Source organism: Ranitomeya variabilis, chromosome 3 (genome assembly GCF_051348905.1).
Source record: "Ranitomeya variabilis isolate aRanVar5 chromosome 3, aRanVar5.hap1, whole genome shotgun sequence".
NCBI lineage: Eukaryota > Metazoa > Chordata > Amphibia > Anura > Dendrobatidae > Ranitomeya > Ranitomeya variabilis.
Genome location: NC_135234.1, coordinates 241,296,633 through 241,315,562, shown reverse-complemented (window position 1 = coordinate 241,315,562; position 18,930 = coordinate 241,296,633). Strand labels below are relative to the sequence as shown.

Genomic DNA, 18,930 nt, shown 5'->3' with positions numbered 1-18,930 from the left:
TTGTGGGGGATTGCCAATGTTTAGGCAAACAGGGGCTATCCAAACGCAACATGGTGTCCGCTAACGATTGGAGCTAATTTTTCATTCAAAAGCCAAATTACGCTCCTTCCCTTCCAAGCCTTGCCGTGTGCACAAACAGTGGTTTGTGACCATATATGAGGTATCGGTGTACTCAGGAGGAATTGCCCAGCACATTTTAGGATCCATTTTATCCTGTTACCCAAGTGAAAATGAAAAAATTGAGGCTAAAAGAAATTTTTTGTGAAAAAAAAGTACTTTTTCATTTTTACGGATCAATTTGTGAAGCACCTGGGGGTTCAAAGTGCTCACTATGCATCTAGACAAGCTCCTTGGGGGGACTAGTTTCCAAAATGGGGTCACTTGTGGGGGAGCTCCAAACTTTAGACACACAGGGGCTCTCCAAACGCGACATGGTGTCCGCTAAAGATTGGAGCCAATTTTTCATTGAAAAAGTCAAATGGCACTCCTTCCCTTCTGAGCCCTGTCATGCGCCCAAACAGTGGTTCTCCCCCACATATCAGGTATCGGCGTACTCAGGACAAATTGTACAATAACTTTTGGGGTCCAGTTTCTCCTAAAGTTGCTAAAAATCATTTTTGTGACTAAAAAGTTAAATGTTAATTTTTTCTTCCATGTTGCTTCTGCTGCTGTGAAGCACCTGAAGGTTTAATAAACTTCTTGAATGTGGTTTTGAGCACCTTGAGGGGTGCAGTTTTTAGAATGGTGTCACTTTTGCGTATTTTCAGCCATATAGACCCCTCTAACTGACTTCAAATGTGAGGTGGTCCCTAAAAAATGGTTTTGTAAATTTCGTTGTAAAAATGAGAAATCGCTGGTCAAATTTTAACCCTTATAACTTCCTAGCAAAAAAAAAATGTTGTTTCCAAAATTGTGCTGATGCAAAGTAGACATGTTGGTAATGTTATTTATTAACTATTTTGTGTCACATAACTCTCTCGTTTTACAGAATAAAAATTAAAAATTTGAAAATTGCAAAATTTTCAACATTTTCGCCAAATTTCCATTTTTTTCACAAATAAACGCAAAAAGTTATCGACCTAAATTTACCACTAACATGAAGCCCAATATGTCATGAAAAAACAATCTCAGAACTGCTAGGATCCGTCTAAGCGTTCCTGAGTTATTACCTCATAAATGGACACTGGTCAGAATTGCAAAAAATGGCCAGGTCATTAAGGTCAAAATAGGCTGGGTCATGAAGGGGTTAAAGATGTTTTCTTTTCCTTAGCAGAAATACAGCATACTACTTACTTCTCTATTTGCAAAACGGGAGGCGGTGTTTCTTCCTCTTCCAGTTGTCTTATAATATTGCATTTATGGAACAGTGTTCTTTAATTGTTTTGTATATTTAAAACCAGATTGTAATACTACATAAAGGGAACCAAACGACGAGTTACCCAGTAACTACCTAACCCATGCAAAACAGTGCCTGCCCTCACATAAATACACACTTAGTCTATTTACCCTATTGGATCAGTATAATTAAATGAAGAGGACTTGAAAAGTGATGTTCTTCTTAGATGCCGTTAATTCCATTGTGCTGTACTTGTGAAAACAACGTTTACAATACATAACAATCAGTTAGCAATACATAACAAGGTACAAAAAATACAATTAAACATGGCTATGTAAGTGACAGGTGCAATGGAAGAGAGGACCCTGAACATGAGAGCTTACAATCTGCATTGAAGGTGGCAAATGACTGTAGATATGCGTAGAAATGCTTATATGGCAGGATGGTTTCAGTAGGGTTATTGCAGTTTATAGGCTATTGATAAGGCAGGATTTCTGGTTCAAGGTGTCATTGGTGGTAGAGGATCTTATTGGTTTTGGTAGTGAATTCGACAATATGGGGGAGCATGGACAGAATTTCAGCGATGGGTTTGTGAAGAAGAGAAAAGAGGAGTAGAAATAAAAAGGACTTGTCATTATTGGAGTTTACATGTGAGGAAGTAACAGAAAGTTAGGTTGGAGATGTACACACAGGTTATGGACATCAGTATGGAGTCAAAGAACATCTAAGCCATCAAATTTAGGTAGATTGGAGAAATTGTGTATCTATTAATAGTGACTGTTAAATCTGGTAGGGTATTTGAGTAGTGTGGTGAAAAAATAATCAATTCCGTTTTTTTTCATTTTGAGTTTAAGAAAGTGGGAGGAGAAGATAGATATATTCACTCTGGAATTCCTGACAGCAGAAAGTTGACATCTGGACTGTAGATGTAAATTCAAGTATAGCTGTGATAATGAAAGCCATGAGATTTCAAAATCTGTCCTAGGTCAAGTATATACATGGAAAATTGCTTGGGTTCCAGGACAGAGTCTTGAATGACATCAACAGAGAGAGCGTAGGATGAGGAGTTAGTGTGAAAATGCAGTTGGGGATGTACGAGATGATTCTGTGAAGCTGTGTTTCTCAATTCCTGTTCTCGAGGAACCCTTTATGCGCTTGATTTGGGGATATCCTACAGAAAAAATCTGTGGTCATTTCTGATGGCTTCCTAATAATTTCATTACCTTTGCAATTCCAAGGAAATCCAGAAAATATGATCTGTTGGAGAGCCTGGAGAATTATAGTTGAGAAACTCAGCATTAGAGGGCCAAGTTTGTGAAGCTAAAGGATGAGGAAAATGATTCCAAGGGAGAAACAATCATTTAGCAAGAAGATAGCAAAGTTTGCTTGAAAATCAATTTATAGAACTGCAGGTCTCTACTTCTTTAACTAAAATCAAGATTCACGATTTCAAAATCATTAAAACACAAAACAAAAATGAAATTATTGAGAGTATGGAGAAAATGCAATTATACGTTTGAAGGACAATGAGGAGCATTTCCAGGGTGACATTTGCATTGTTCACATCAACTCTGATGAGCAAAGAATAAAAGACCATCAACAGTTTTGACTCTTTCCAGAAGACCCCTAGCAGTGATATATACTGCCTTCATGGTAATTTGATGTGGAAGAGTTATAAAACTTAGTTTTATAAACAAATGTATATTCAAATAATGCAAAAATTGTCCTACTCAATGTCCATAAAAAAATAGAAAATATCCATTGCAATTAATATGCGATGCATGGGAACATCTGGAAGTACAGTACTGTAAAAAACTATGAAGCTGATCTCTGAGTACTAATCCATTGTAAGAACTAGAAAGTACAGGATAAACAAAAGGAATGCAAAATGAAAAATGTGGTGCATTCTTAAAACGAAGTTATGCAATGGCTAGCTCAGCAATACCAAAAGGACTGGAATAGCAAAGGAGACATTTATGGTAGATGATCGCAGAATTCTTTATATGATAAAGAGAAATTCCTTCATATCATCCAATCCAAGAATACTCTTAAGGAGGAAGCTGTATCATTGTCAAGTCTGCAATCAAGAGATGCCCTCATGAACTTCATGAACGTAAAACTAGAGACATAGCTGTCAATGATCCTTGATTCAGTGGGACTGTCCCGATTTGAGGGTTCAGTCCTGATAAGCCAGGGCTTCCACTCGCTCTATCATTTTTGTTAGGCTAAGGTCACATGACAGTATAAAAAATAATTCCAATTCTCATCCATAAGAGTGAGACTATTTTTTTTCACAAGTCATCCATGTGCAGCCTGTATGCAATCCATTTTTATTTACTCAGCAGCTATTAATCATTTACAGGCTATTTATGATTCCCTATGTTATAGAATCAGCAAATAACAGACATATTTAGTGTATGTAATTGTAACAACTCGCGCAACACAGTTATCAGATTATTTACGGTGATTGGTAAATGGAGTAGACACATAAAAAATGTAATAAATATGTAACTGTGTTCATATGCAGCGTAAATTCTGTATTTTTTTTTCGTATTGCTCTTTTTCTGCAGCTGTTTGCACCACACGAGAGAATAACAACCTTCCCTGATTATTGCATAGTTACTGAGTTTCTTTTATGCGTTTTCCCCCTTATTTCATGCATCTTTGGTGCAGATGTGTAGCAGTGAATATATTACTTTTTTTAATTGTGCAGAAAAACTTTGATTTGGCACTTAAAAATGCATTTTTTTTTACATGTGTTCTCTTCAGGCTCCACATAGAATCCTATAGAGACAAAATGCACCATACCTGCACAGTACAGCAGTGTCTTCAGACACGCCAAGAGCAGGAGTCTTCATCCTCATGAAATCACACCCACTTTGCTTGGAAATTTAGGCCATGTTCAAATGTAGCATTAATGCTGCATTTTTTTCTGCTGCTTTTTTTTGCACAGAAATTTTGTTATATTTCACTGACCAAGCAAAGTGGATGAGATTTCATGACAACTGTGCCCCCTGTACTGCTGAACTGTGCGGTTTTGCTGCTTTTTTTTTCTAGAGCTTTCTTTGTTGAGCCTAAAAAACACATGTAAAAAACTGCAGTTACTTTTCTAAGTGCAGAATCAAAGCTTTTATATACTATAAAAAACACATTAAAACATAGCTTCATATCTGCACCAAAATGTATCAAATAAGAAAGAAAAGACAAAAAAAGCGATAATCAGAGAAGTGTGTTATTGTGTAGATTGGTGCGAACACCTGCAGAAAACTAAATCACTGTATTTATGCACATATGAACACGGCCTTACAGACACCTAAAAGCTATATGTCATATAATCAGGCTGTATAAAATGTGAAAGCTCTGGCTGTTATAACTGTGAATGGAAGGACAAAAATTAATCCATCGATCCCAAATAGAAAAGAGCAGCATCCACAATTTACATTGCATCAGCTCTAGTTAATAAAAAACAATGCTTTCGATGCTGGAAGGTTAAAGATTTGTGGGCCACTGACCAAGACGCTGAACTGGAGTCCTATGTATTGATCCGTTTATCTCTAATCCCAACTCTCATGGATACAACGGGACAGTCCCAGATTTTGATCTATGCCCTGCAGTCTTTGGCGTCTGATTAATGTCCTCACTGCCACTACCAACTCTGACATCTCCTTTAACCAGGTTATAAATATATGTCAAATGGATGTCACTTGGTGTGTGGCTAAGGGCACGGGCAAAATTTCCTGCGACATATGGTTTGTCCCTTTTTTACTTCTGTAAAAGTATGGAGGTATGCTAGAGGGCTGATCTTAAAGCTAATAAGAAGCAAGTGTAATCCAGCGAGAGACTCTGTCTTTTGGATTAAAATATAACTTTTAATGAGCCATTAAAATAGAAAAAATATTGTCACTAATTGAGTACCACAAGAATAATACAGTACAGCACGTTACAGCTACATACATATAATGCAGCGTTTCAACCAATGCATTTCGACTACCGTCTTAATCATGGTATGATGGCATTCATGATTACCCTGATTTAGACGGTAGTCAAAACGCGTTGGTTGAAACGCTGCATTATGTGTATGTAGTTGTAACATGCTGTATTATTCTTATGGTACACCATTAGTGACAATTTTTTTTCTATTTTAATGGCTCATTAAAAGCTATATTTTAATCCAAAAGACAGAGTCTCTCACTGGATTACACTTGCTTTTCATTAGTCCACAACAGCTGCTCAGCCTCTTTCCGTGCGAGTGTGGACATAGAGAAATCCTCTTACTAGGTGAGCTGACTACTTTGTACTTTTTTCATAGATCTTATCACTAGTAACACTCTAAAAAACACTCTGCTGGAGAATAACTAAAACAGACACCAAGTACTGTATCTCGATTTTGTAGACAGCTAAAATCAAGCTAATTTGAAATAGACAGATAGTAAAAGAACAGTATAAAAGGGATCATAATATGAAGCAACTAGTAAACATGTTGGTAATCGTGTTATGGAAAAGGAATGTATGGCGCCAATGGAATATCTTGCTGGTATGTACTAATAACGCAGGTAGTAGTAAAAAGATGCATTGTAAATGTATTTAGCTTTACATTCTGCTCACTTTCAGTCAAATACTGAATGTCAGTCTAATGATAACAATCTACAGTAAAAGCAACCTAATAGATAAATGTAAAAAACCCTTAATATTCTATTATTACCAATTCAGTTATCTGACCTTAACCTGATGGAACTTTTCATTTGCTGAAGATATAAAGACTCACACCCACTCTTAAAACACCAAAGAACAGCAACAAACAATGCAGCATTAAAGCCTAACAAAGCATCTCAAAGAGAAATAATTGGTGATGTTTAGTTATATTCATATTTCAGTAGTGGACTGCAAAGTATTTATTAAAAATATTGTTTATGTTAATAGATATATTAGTCTGTCCAATTTTAAACCTGTGAAAACTGCGAAATTATGTGAAAAAGGCTGCGGTCTAAGGGGTACCAGAATCTCAATTTGCAGACACGGTATTTCAGGCTTTTGGCCCTCCTCAGTGCAAAGTATGAGAACTGATTTGGCTAGGTGAGAGGTTCTGGGCTGAGGTCTAGGGGATAATGTTTCTTCTTGCTGAGAGTGGCATACCAGCTCTCACATACCAAGGTAAGGAGGAGGCTTATTTGCCGTGCATTGCTCCTCTGGGAAAGTTAATATGCAAATTGCCTCTTCAGAGAGGAAGAGGACTTGAACTCTATAGCACCAGCTGTTGAAATCACTATCAACCCTTTAGCGAGTCTTGCAATATGACTTAGGATTAAAAAGTCCACAGCCTCTCACCTAGCCAAATCAGTTCTCATACTTTGCACTGACAAGGGCCAATAGCCCGAAATACCATGTCTGTGAATTGAGATTCTGATTTGGCTTTTATCCTAATTGCAAGACTCGTTAAAGGGTCGATAGTGACTTGTTGGATTATAGCTTTATCCTTCTCTCTGAAGAGGTAATTTGCAAATTAAAAAGGCTATAATTTCCAAAAAGCTAATCAAATATTTTGGTAAAACTCTTTAAGTTGTAAGTATACAATTCAATTACATTTTGGTTGATTATTTGTTACATTTATTGTGCCAGTGTGAAGAGGATAAATTATTAAAATTGTGTCACTGTCCAAATGCTAACCCAACAGTTGTGAATGGGAGTAAACATCTAATTGGTTGCAATTAGTCACAATGTAACTGTATAGATAACTTTTTGCAGTAAACTATTATCTGCCACATATCACTGTAGAGAAGCAATAATATGATAAACGATTTATTTGGTTATGGCACAACATCAGATCAGAAAATGCAGATTCAGCTGGTGACAGTTTGCTTAAAATGAAATAAATGATACCGTAGCGCAGAAGAGAATGTCATATTTTAATAGGCATGTCAGCTTAATCCATCACGGCGTGTTCAAACCTCCCAAATTCGGCTGATTGACAGTATAACATTGAATAACTGATTTGTTTTCTTTTGTCAGGCAAATGTCACAAAATTAGTGTTTCGAGATATAGGCATCCATCTTTGTGATTATACAGTATCCACCTGCTGATCTTTAATTTAAATTGAAGGAAACTTCTCAGGTATGTGGGGCAAGCAAGTATGAACATTTACAGTACTGCCGTGCATCTTATATCACATTGCTTAGCACTTTGCAAAAACAAGGAGCTGCAAATCCAATAAAATTGCAAATTTCACTGTATTTCACAATATCCTAAATAAACATGAACAGCATGCATTTTTCTTCCTGGCATCAAATATTAATCTGTCTGTGGTCGGAAATGCGCTTTCCATCTTCTGTGTGCTCACATAGAGTAAACACTTGGGAGATTGCTATTGCAGACCTTTCATTCTCTACCAGAGTCAAGAGCATGACAAATTCTTCTTCTAATTACACCTGCCACTGTTTGCCTTCTAATACTGTAAATCCCCCATCACATAGTTTTTCAGATTCGGGATTAGCTTCTTTTGCTGTCATACAAATGATTGTAGGTGCAGGGAACAGTTAGCCACATAAAATATGCATATTCCTTTTTTAAGCTCTACTTTACAATGAATCTAAAACAAGTGTTTTCTTTGTTATTTCAGACCAGACACTGTGTTCCATTTCCTTTCTAAATATTCTAAAGAGCTATAAACAAGTCAGACGGATTCCTAGCCATAATTATAAAACAAATGATTAACAACATAGGAACAATGGTTGGTAACAATACATGAAAATGTACCAGTGCCGAGTTTGTCATTTACCATAACTCATTCTAATATCACAATATGTTACCTGTGGTTTTACATAGGACTGCAAGTAAAATTAATTAGAATGCCACAGAAACTAATTCATTATCATTACTATATCACCAAGATATGTGCATATGTATCGCAGCCATTAAATGCAATGTAATCTCTGGAATTGCAGAGCGATATGCGAGAGCTGGCACAGGGCCCTCTGCTTACTGTTCCATCCGTCATTTATAGCCAAGGTGTCCTTTTATGTGCCACTGGGTCCAACAGGCAACAGATTCCCAGGTCAACTGCTAATTCAGCACCCCCTATTGTTATACTGCTGGCAAATGTTTCTTTCTACATATTCGAAATTTTATTATATCCCAAATTGAAAGAAACCTTGCAGAGTTGTTTCTGACATTGTTATCTATACCCTTTAGGCCTCCTTCACACGTGCATTTTTTTGACGGACCCCACACATACCCATTATAACCTATGAGGCGGCTCACATTTATGTGTCCATTTTTTTGTGGCAGCACAGATGACAAGGGCCAATGCAAGTCTATAGGCCCATGAAAAACACAGCACACAGATGAAATCAGCGTGTCATTAAGTGTTTAACAATACAAGATATAGGAGAAGCTTTCTAATGTATTTATTTCTTCAGCCATCTGTGAGAAACACTAATGACACACTGATGATATAAATGGACACAATTATGATACACTGATGGAAAACACTGATGTCACCAGGACTGTTTTTTTCATATAGATGTTTTATATGGACATGTGAAGAAGGCTGTAGACCACGTTCACACGTTCAATATGTGGTCAGTATTTTACATCAGTATTTTTAAGCCAAAACCAGGAGTGTAACAATGAAAGAAAAAATATAATAGAAACACGTCACCACTTCTGTATTTATCACCCACTCCTGGTTGTAGCTTAAAAATACTGAGGTAAAATAATGATCATATACTCAATGTATGAATGTGACTGTGAGGTTTTTCTTTCAATATATTGAGTGTTGTTTCTTCATATGCATCTTCTACGTGTAGCCCAAATAAGCATACTGCAAAACTAAGAACTGGTAAATCCAGTGGCTCTCAATCTATCTACAGTTGGGAAAATAAGTATTTAATCCCTTGCTGATTTTGTAAGTTTACCTACTAACAAAGACATGAACAGTCGATAATTTTAAGGGTAGGCTAATTTTAACATTGAGAGATAGAATATCAAAAATAAAATTCTGAAAATCACATTGTATAGTTATATAACTTTATTTGCATTTTGCAGTGAGATATAAGTATTTGATCCCCTACCAACCATTAAGAGCTCTGGCTCCTACAGACCAGTTGGATGCTCCTAATCAACTCATTACATGTATTAAAGACAGCTGTCTTAGGGTATGTGCACACGTTCAGGTTTTTTCATGTTTTTTCATGATAAAACCGCTATAAAAACTCATTAAAAATGCATACATTATGCATCCTATCATTTAGAATGCATTCTGCATGTTTTGTGCACATGGTGCATTTTTTTCCGTGAAAAAAACGCATCGCGGTAAAAAAAAGCAGCATGTTCATTAATTTTGTGGATTTTCTGTGTTTTTCCCGCTGTTCTATGCATTGGGAAAAAACGCAAAAAAACGCAGAAAAAACGCGTCAAAAATGCGTCAAAAACGCGAAAAAAACGCAGGAGGATTTCTGGCAGAAATGTCCGTTTTTTTGTCAGGAAAATTTCTGCAAGAAATCCTGACGTGTGCACATACCCTAACCTAGTCACCTTTATAAAAGACTCCTGTTCACAGACTCAATTAATCAGTCATACTCTAACCTCTATAACATGGGCATGACCAAAGAGCTTTAATAGGTAAAAAAGGCTAAGAATGAAGACAATGTATAACCTATAAGAGCAGCGCAAACCCTGATAGGACAGGAATAAAATGCCAAATGACCAAGGTTTAATAAGTAACCTATACTAGTAGTGGTGCACAGTGCAACTATAAATATACATAAAGAGAGGCTAGGAAAAGAGGCAATACATGACCTGTAAGAGCAGCGCAGACCTCGACACGCGTTTCGCGTTTAGCTTCTTCCAAGGGGGATGTAGTCTTCCTTCTTAGCCTTTTTTACCTATTATAGATGCACTATGCATTACTGCTAGTATAGGCTACTTATTATACTTTTGTCACTTGGCACTTTATTCCCATCCTATCGGGGTTTGCGCTGCTCTTATAGGTTGTGTATTGCCTCCTATCCTAGCCTTCTTTTACTTATTATAGTTGCACTGTGCATTATCACTAGTATAGGCTACTTACTATACCTTTGTCACTTGGCACTTTATCCCCGTCTACTAATTGGATGTGAATTATTATTACTATATTACCCAGTTTCGGAACTATGTATTGAACTTTATATACAATTGAAATCTGAAGAGGGCTGAAAATAATTTATAGGATCATATACCTTGAATTGGCATTTGGTTAGAGTGCAGGGCACTGTATTGGCAGCTATTTTGTATTGTATCTCTTTTTGTAGATTTCCTGTATTGTACGTATATGTGTAATAAAAAGACATTTTAATTTTCTACTATGGCATCTGCTTCCATTGTGTTTGTAGGAGTATCAATGTTAAAAATAGCCTACCTTTAACATTTTTGACTGTACATGTCTTAGTGGGCAAACTTACAAAATCAATAAGGGATCAAATACTTATTTCCCCCACTGTATTTATAGAAAGATTGATAAATATATAGATAAATATATACACTGCTCAAAAAACTAAAGGGAACACTTAAACAACAGAATATAACTTCAAGTAAATTAAACTTCTGTGAAATCAAACTCTCCACTTAGGAAGCAACACTGTTTGACAATCAATTTCACATGCTGTTGTGCAAATGGAATAGACAACAGATGGAAATTATTGGCAATTTTAAAGACACACTCAGTAAAGGAGTTGTTCTGCAGGTGGGGACCACAGACCACATTTCAGTACCAATGCTTTCTGGCTGATGTTTTGGTTACTTTTGAATGTTGGTTGTGCTTTCACACTCATGGCAGCATGAGATGGACTTTACAACCCACACAAGTGGCTCAGGTAGTGCAGCTCATCCAGGACGGCATGTCAATGCAAGCAGTGGCAAGAAGGTTTGCTGTGTCTGTCAGCGTAGTGTCCAGAGGCTGGAGGCGCTACCAGGAGACAGGCCAGAACACCAGGAGATGTGGAGGGGGCTGTAGGAGGGCAACAACCCAGCAACAGGACTGCTACCTCAGCCTTTGTGCAAGGAGGAACAGGAGGAGCACTGCCAGAGCCTTGCAAAAGGACCTCCAGCAGGCTACAAATGTGCATGTGTCTGCACATACGGTTAGAAACTGACTCTATGAGGATAGTCTGAGTGCCCAATTTCCACAAATGGGGGTTGTGCTCACAGCCCAACACCGTGCAGGATGCTTGGCATTTGCCACAGAATACCAGAATTGGCAAATTCACCACTGGTGCCCTGTGCTCTTCACAGATGAAAGCAGGCTCACACTGAGCACATTTATCAGATGTAACAGAGTCTGGAGATGCCGTGGAGAATGACCTGCTGCCTGCAACATCCTTCAGCATGACCGGTTTGGCAGTGGGTCAGTAATGGTGTGGGGTGGCATTTCTTTGGACAGCTGCACAGCCCTCCATGTGCTCGCCAGAGGTAGCCTGACTGCCGTTAGGTACTGAGATGAGATCCGCAGACCCCTTGTGAGAACATATGCTGGTGCGGTTGACCCTGGGTTCCTCCTAATGCAGGACAATGCCAGACCTCATGTGGCTGTAGTGTGTCAGTGGTTCCTGTAAGAAACATCACCTTGCACCACAGACTGTCCAGGAGATGGCGGATGCTTTAGTCCAGGTCTGGGAGGAGATCCCTTGGGAGACCATCCGCCTCCTCATCAGGATCATGCCCAGGCGTTGTAGGGAGATCATACAGGCACATGGAGGCCACACACACTATGGAGCATCATTTCCTTGTCTTGAGGCATTTCCACTGAAGTTGGATCAGCCTGTAACTTCATTTTCCTCTTTGATTTTGAGCATCATTCCAACTCCAGACCTCCATGGGATATTAGTTGTGATTTACATAGATCATTTTTATGGTTTTATTGTTCTCAACACATTCCACTATGTAATGAATAAAGATTTACAACTGGAATATTTCATTCAGTAATATCTAGGATGTGGGATTTTAGTGTTCCCTTTATTTTTTTGAACAGTGTAGATATGTGTATTAATATCAGTTTTCAAAGTTCTAATTTCTATTCATAAATTTATAATTATCTTAACCTATTCTATCTCTTATTAAAAAAAAACATATAAATGTCCTATTGTTTTGCTAAGGTAAAATCCAGTTTCAGAAGTACACTAATAGCAAGAAACAGCTGAATAATTTTTGTAATGCATGGTTATTTATTTCTGTTTGTTTTGCCTTTACTGTAGCGATATTTTGTGATGTATGTTGTATCAGATTTGTAGAATTGTTAGTGATCTATAGACTACTGTCTTGAGAAGAAATAAATCTATTCCTTTCTGATTATTCCACTTTTATGTGAAGTACTCAGTAGAGAGAGAAAAGTGTATCCTTCTTTCTTGATCATCATTCCAATGCCATTAAGAGCAGTGAAAGTGAGTTCTAAGAAATCAGATCTTGTACCATTCTGGTTTGAGCCTAATCACAGTCTGGATGATTTAAAGTGATTGGCTGTGTTGGCGAATGTGACCTTAAATTGACCTTCCTACATATCAAGCAACAATTTGGTACATGATACAAATAAAAGGTTAAACATTCTATTTCTATGTGAGGATAGTGTCTGGCTATGTTAAATTGCCACTTTCAGTCTTAAAATTTGTTTTGTCTCTCTCGCTTTGGTGCGCTTACAACCAACCTGCCATTATATTCTCAGAATATTTTGTATTTTGGTCATGGACTTCGTTTATATAGAATAGACAATATATATATATACATTCCTCAACATTGAAATTGCAACACTAAAAAGGGAAATTCATTGAATTATAGAAAAGACAGAATTGATAGACATGTGATATGTAAATGATGAAAAATTAAAAACAAAATTGTCTAAATATCTTAAATTATTCAGCAGCTTGTGCAGAAATGCATGCATTTCCACACCTTGGCATGCTGTTAATAAGGTTATTGATGTTGTTTGAGGAATGTTCTACCATGCAGGATGCATTTGGACATGCAAATCATTAAGATCGTATGTATAAGCATATGTGCTTGATGGAAGACAAATCCAGAGATGCTGCAGGCCATGATACCAAGTTTAGGTCACACACATTCCTTCAAGTAGCGCCATTAGCATAATGTCTGGTATTGTATCGAAAAACAGTTCAGTGCAAAAGTGTTAGGCAGGTGTGAAAAAAAATGCTGCAAAATAAGAATGCTTTCAAAAATAGAAATGTAAATTGTTTTTCCAAAATTTGTTTTAATGTAATCTAAGGCAGTACAATGACCCCAAAAATACAGCCAATGTTATAAACATGAAAGAGAATAACATAGTGGTGCTCACAAAATGCTAGCATAGCGAAGCTGCTGGTAGTATGGCGAGCTCTGTATGTTAGCCTATCAGCAAAGTAAATAAAGAAGTGACATAATATACTACTGCACTACTAGAAAGAATAGTGCACACAAGGTACTGAGCAAAGTAAAGTCAGATAAGTGGATAAACCACATATGGTTGTGCTGGGCTTATGCTGGTGAGCCACCAAGGGATGCGAGTGTTTTCAGTATAGCTATGCCGTGGAGCATCACAAATGGCTATAGATATCTTCAATAATTATTAAAAAGTAATACATGCCCAAAATGCATAAGATTCATACATTTCAGGGGATCAAAGTGCCCGAAGGTGTCCCCTGATCAGCTACAGGGAGGCTGCTTAGATACGGCTCTACACAGTGTGTATAGCAAAGTTAGTTTCGGTGACTGCTGTAAGTACTTACTGGTAACAGCCATGCAGCTCACAAATTGAACTTGTTCTGATGGCAAAGATCCTATCATGGATACCATGACTGTCAAAAGATGTTTAAATGGTGATGCACTCCGGCAGAAAGCGCTGTTGCTAGACTACAGCGCTAGCAGGGGCATGTCAAGCATGACATCACTGGAAAAATGGCTTTGTGACCTCGGTGCGGCCAAAAACCAGGGCATTTCAAAGGAGACGCAGCCCTTCTTCCTTAGGGCATTGAGCACACCCGCATCCCTTGGTGGATCACATGCTTATGTCTAGCACAATCATATGTGGCTTATTTACTTATCTGATTTCAGCTTTACTTTGCTCCATACTTTCTGTGCACTATTCTTTCCAGTAACGTGGTAGTATTTTATGTCATCATCATCATAATGTTATAAACAGTTATCTTCAGCATAAAGAAGAACAAGAAGTCCTGGAAGTTAAGTTATGACCCCTACAGAGCTGTGATCTCAACATCAAGTCTGTCTGGGATTAGATCGACAGAGATCAGACCTATGGTTAGCTCTAAATAATGTTTGGAACAACCTTCCTGTCGAGCTCCAATAAAAAGTCTTAAAATACAAATAAAAAAAACAAATATTGACTTCATTAAGATTTCTCTTTTGTTCATTCTCATTCCATATTAGTAATTTTTTCCATACATTACCTATACATAGTGCTCAGCATAAATGAGTACAGCTCCTTTGAAAAGTAAGATTTTACTCACTGAACAATTTCTAAAATGTCATGTTTCATAGAACACTTTTTAACCCATAACATGTGTCACGCTCGCAGTTGGCGCACATGGTTCTTGGACCCACTGTGCCACAGGGCCACATCTGCCTAAGAAGGAGCATAGCTAAGCAGCTACCTGGTGATCGGTGGAGCTCCTGATGGTGGAGGCAGACTGAGCTACAGTTAGCCGCCAGATACCACTTCTGGTCAAGCACCGATACCGCAGCTGTGATCCAAGGGTCGGGTTCACTGATGTGGGGAGATGTGACCAAAGTCCCTGAACCAGAGACTGATGGACTGCATGAACAGCTTGGATATAGAAAATAGGTTCTTGTTCACACCTGTAAATATCAGGAACAGTACTTGAGCTGGACGCACTAGGAACAAGGACAACAAACACAGGACTCATTGCACCAGAAGCAAGGAACCGGGTGTAGGTACCATAGACACATTTTCAGGAATAGGATACCGCCAAAGTGGTCACAGGAACATGGGCAAACTATACAAGGCTAACGGGAATACATGATATGGGAATAACTTTAACACAGTAGGACAGGGGACCTGGCAACATTCAGTTGCACACACTAACACCACTAAAACTAAACTATAGGGGTTGCTCAGGCACCTCCTTATTGGGAAGGGGCCTTATATACATGATGCCTCCAAGCGATTGGCTGGGAGACCACCTTGCAGGTGATTACTTTTACAAAATGCCTCCCAGTTATCTGCTGGAGGCATTTTGCCCTGTGTGCGCTGCCCCTTTAAGAGCAGGGTAGCACGTGCATACTATTAGTGCCACCGGAACATGGTGCAGTGCGCACAGAGGAGGAGGAGACAGCTTCCAAGGATGCCACTGTGGCTGGGGCAGTGAGTAATCTGGCGTTCCAGCATGGTGAGAGGAGAGGAACCATGCAGATGCACCAGCAGATGCTACCACAAGTTAATACATTTCATTTCTAAATATTTAAATTTAGTAACATTATTTGATGCAAAAATTATTCTACCATATATCAAAACTCCTGCTTATAGTATTTTGCATGACCTACATGATTTTTAAAGACAGCACTAATTTTTCTTGGCATGGAATGAACTAGTTGGTGACATATTGCAGTATTTGTTTTTTCATTCTTCAAGAACCATCTCTTTGAGATGCTGAATGAAGGTTGATGCTCAACTTGCTTATTTAGAATTCCCCATAAGTGTTTGATTGGGGTCAGAGAAGGAGACATACTTGGTGTCACAGTTCCACCCCTCAGTGTCTTTGGAATGCAGTTACTGACAGCTTAGCCGCCCAAGGGACATGCTGAAGCTGTCAGTACTTTGATTGACAGCTCAGTCATCAAGTCTGGTGTAGAGGCGAGCTGAGATGTCAGTGTGTTGATTGACAGCTAAGCCATCCAATCTGAGATTGGGAGGCACTGACTGTCTTGAGATGTTCATTGTCCCAGATGATTGCCAGGCTACTTAACTGAGCAGTTACACCCAGACCTCTGCCAGACATTCAGCTACTGTGTGGCTTAGCTCTCTGTGCCTTGTTTTCTGCTTGTAGATCTTTCATTGCCTGACCTTGGACCTCATTCTGACCATCTGTCTGTTTAACCCCTTCTGCTCTGACCAGCTATCCTTCTGGTATTCTGACCTTGGAATGTTACCTTTTGACACCTTAGTCTCCTGTTTATGACGTACCTCCTGGCTTTTGACCTTGGACTTTTTGACTAACCCATCTCACGGCTTGGCCATTGAATCAGTTTTGCTCTGTTCTTCCTCAGAAAATACAACAGTGGCTTTAGATATGTGTTTTGGATCATTGTCATGTGGGAAAAGTGCATGTCTACCAAGGGCACAAAGTGGTGGTAGAATCTTCTTTTTCATTATAGAACAGTACATCTGTAAATTCATGATACCATCAAAAAATGTAGCCCCCAACACCTGCAGAACTCATGCGGCCCCACAAAAGGACAGTGCCATCACTATGTTTAACTATAGGCACCATTCATTTTCTTCATTCTCCTCACCTTTGCAACACTATATAGTTTTGTATAGCGTACTACTAGTCTTCATATTTATCAAGATAGGCCCTGATAAATTTTAGGTGGGCTTTGTGTATAAGCTTTAGGAGAGACTTCCTTCATGGACAACACCCATGCATGTAATTCCTCTGCAGTGTCACAAGAAACACTCATCGCAGTTTGGCTTTCTACTTCTTTAGCTAACTGCAGTGAAATTGCATGTGGATTTTCTTCTACCCTTCTCATCAGAACGCTCTTGTTTAGGTGTTAACTTCCATGGTCAGCCTGGATATTCTTTGATGGTTGCAGTTTCATCTTGCAGTGTAAAGAAATTATTTCCATTCTCAAGACCTTTGACATTTGTCTTCCATGTGGTGCCATTGCTGACAACATGAAATGAGGAGAGGTTTCTTTGTTAGTAATGACCTCTTATAGTCAACTGTCTGCTACACACCTGTTTAAAAAATAATTTGACTTATCTGTAGTTGAATTCATCTTTTATTTGAATTTTGTAGTGTAAACTTTAGCTTTGCCCCTAAGACTTTTATTGGGGTGTACTCATTTTTGCAACTTGAATGAATTTGAATTATTTATTTTGGATCTTAAATGTAACAAATCTTTTTGAAATCAATGGTCACCATTTGTGGAGTATTTTGTATTCTGTAGTAGTAGCCCATCATAAATGTTAATTATGAAAGGAAGCTAAAGGTTTTCTGAAAAACCTGTTGAGGAGTAGTCATTTATCCTGAGCATTGTAAATATTTATATTTATATATAAAATTGCTTCTCAGTTTTCACATGAAAATATGTTTTCATTGATCGTAATTTTTTTAATAATTGTCTATATTTATTCTACAGTAGTGTACAAAGTTATGCAATAAATTCCATTTTAAAGAAAATGTATCACTATTATTATTTTTTACTATTTGATTTTATTTTCTGTTTGCTGATTTTTTTTAATTTAAAATAAAAAGGGTAGATCAGAATCTTCACTGTAAGTTTCAGATTAATCTGCAGTGCTTGGAATAGGCATCAACTTAACTGTAAAGATAAAAGTTCAGTCTAGAATGTATTAAATAGCTAAAATCATGATACTTTATTTCAACAAGCTCAGCATACAGGCAAAAATACAAGAAAGAGAAAAAGCTTAGATATTTTAGATCAAGCATATGCTCCCTATTAATAGCCCAATGTACCCTCCTGGCTGTAAAGATATACAGTAGACTGGCTTATGATTTTTGCTAAATCAATAGCACAAAATTTTACAGTGGAAGCGCAACACAAGACACACCCATTAGCACCCCTGTCATGTGATCATGTGGTGCCAATGGGTTGCTATGACAGACCCCCCGTGCCTGTTATTGTAAATCTCCTATGAATGTCAGCATGTGGCTGGCATTCATAGGAGATCATGAATTCATGGAGATCATGATTAATGCTATACGTAGAAGTGCTAAAGTCATGCTGCGTGCATCACAGACGATTACAGCTTTAAGTCTCCTTGAAGCAAGTGAAAAAAAGTTTCAAAAATATTTAAGAATTACAAAAACACAAAAGTTCAAATCACTCCCCTTTTACCTCATTCAAAATAATCAACTAAAAAAATGCACATATTTGGTAACGCAGCATTAAGAAATATCCAATCTATCAAAATTTAAACAAAATGAATCCTAACGGTGAAAATAGAAAAAATAGAAAAATGCCAGAAATACGGTTTTTGTTCACCGCAACATTGCAATATAATGCAATCACAGGTGATCAAAACATTACATCTACCTCAAAATGGTATAGTAAAAACGTCAGCTCAAGGCTCCAAAAATAAGCCCTCACACAGTCCCATAGCTCAAAAAATAGTGACGCCGTGAGTCTCAGAAATTTTTTCTTACAAATGTTATTTTTTTTTCTCCACTTAAATAATAAAGAACCCATATATGTTTTGTATCTGCATACTCGTAATGACTTGGAGAATCATATTGGCAGGTCATTTTTAGAATTAAGTACACATGGTAAAATATATATATATTATGGCATTGTACTTTTTTTTGCAATTTCACACTTTTTTACCCGTTTTCCTCTACATTATGTGGTTGAATCA

General features: G+C 37.8%; 1 long non-coding RNA gene across 1 annotated transcript in view; it reads left to right on the top strand.

Moving 5' to 3' along the window:
• Positions 1–7,460, top strand: part of LOC143818123 (uncharacterized) — a 161,219-nt gene extending 153,759 nt beyond the window's left edge. The window contains exon 3 of the long non-coding RNA XR_013224328.1: positions 7,343–7,460. This is a non-coding gene — a long non-coding RNA (uncharacterized LOC143818123). The remainder of the gene's footprint in view (positions 1–7,342) is intronic.
• The last annotated feature ends 11,470 nt before the right edge of the window (positions 7,461–18,930 follow it).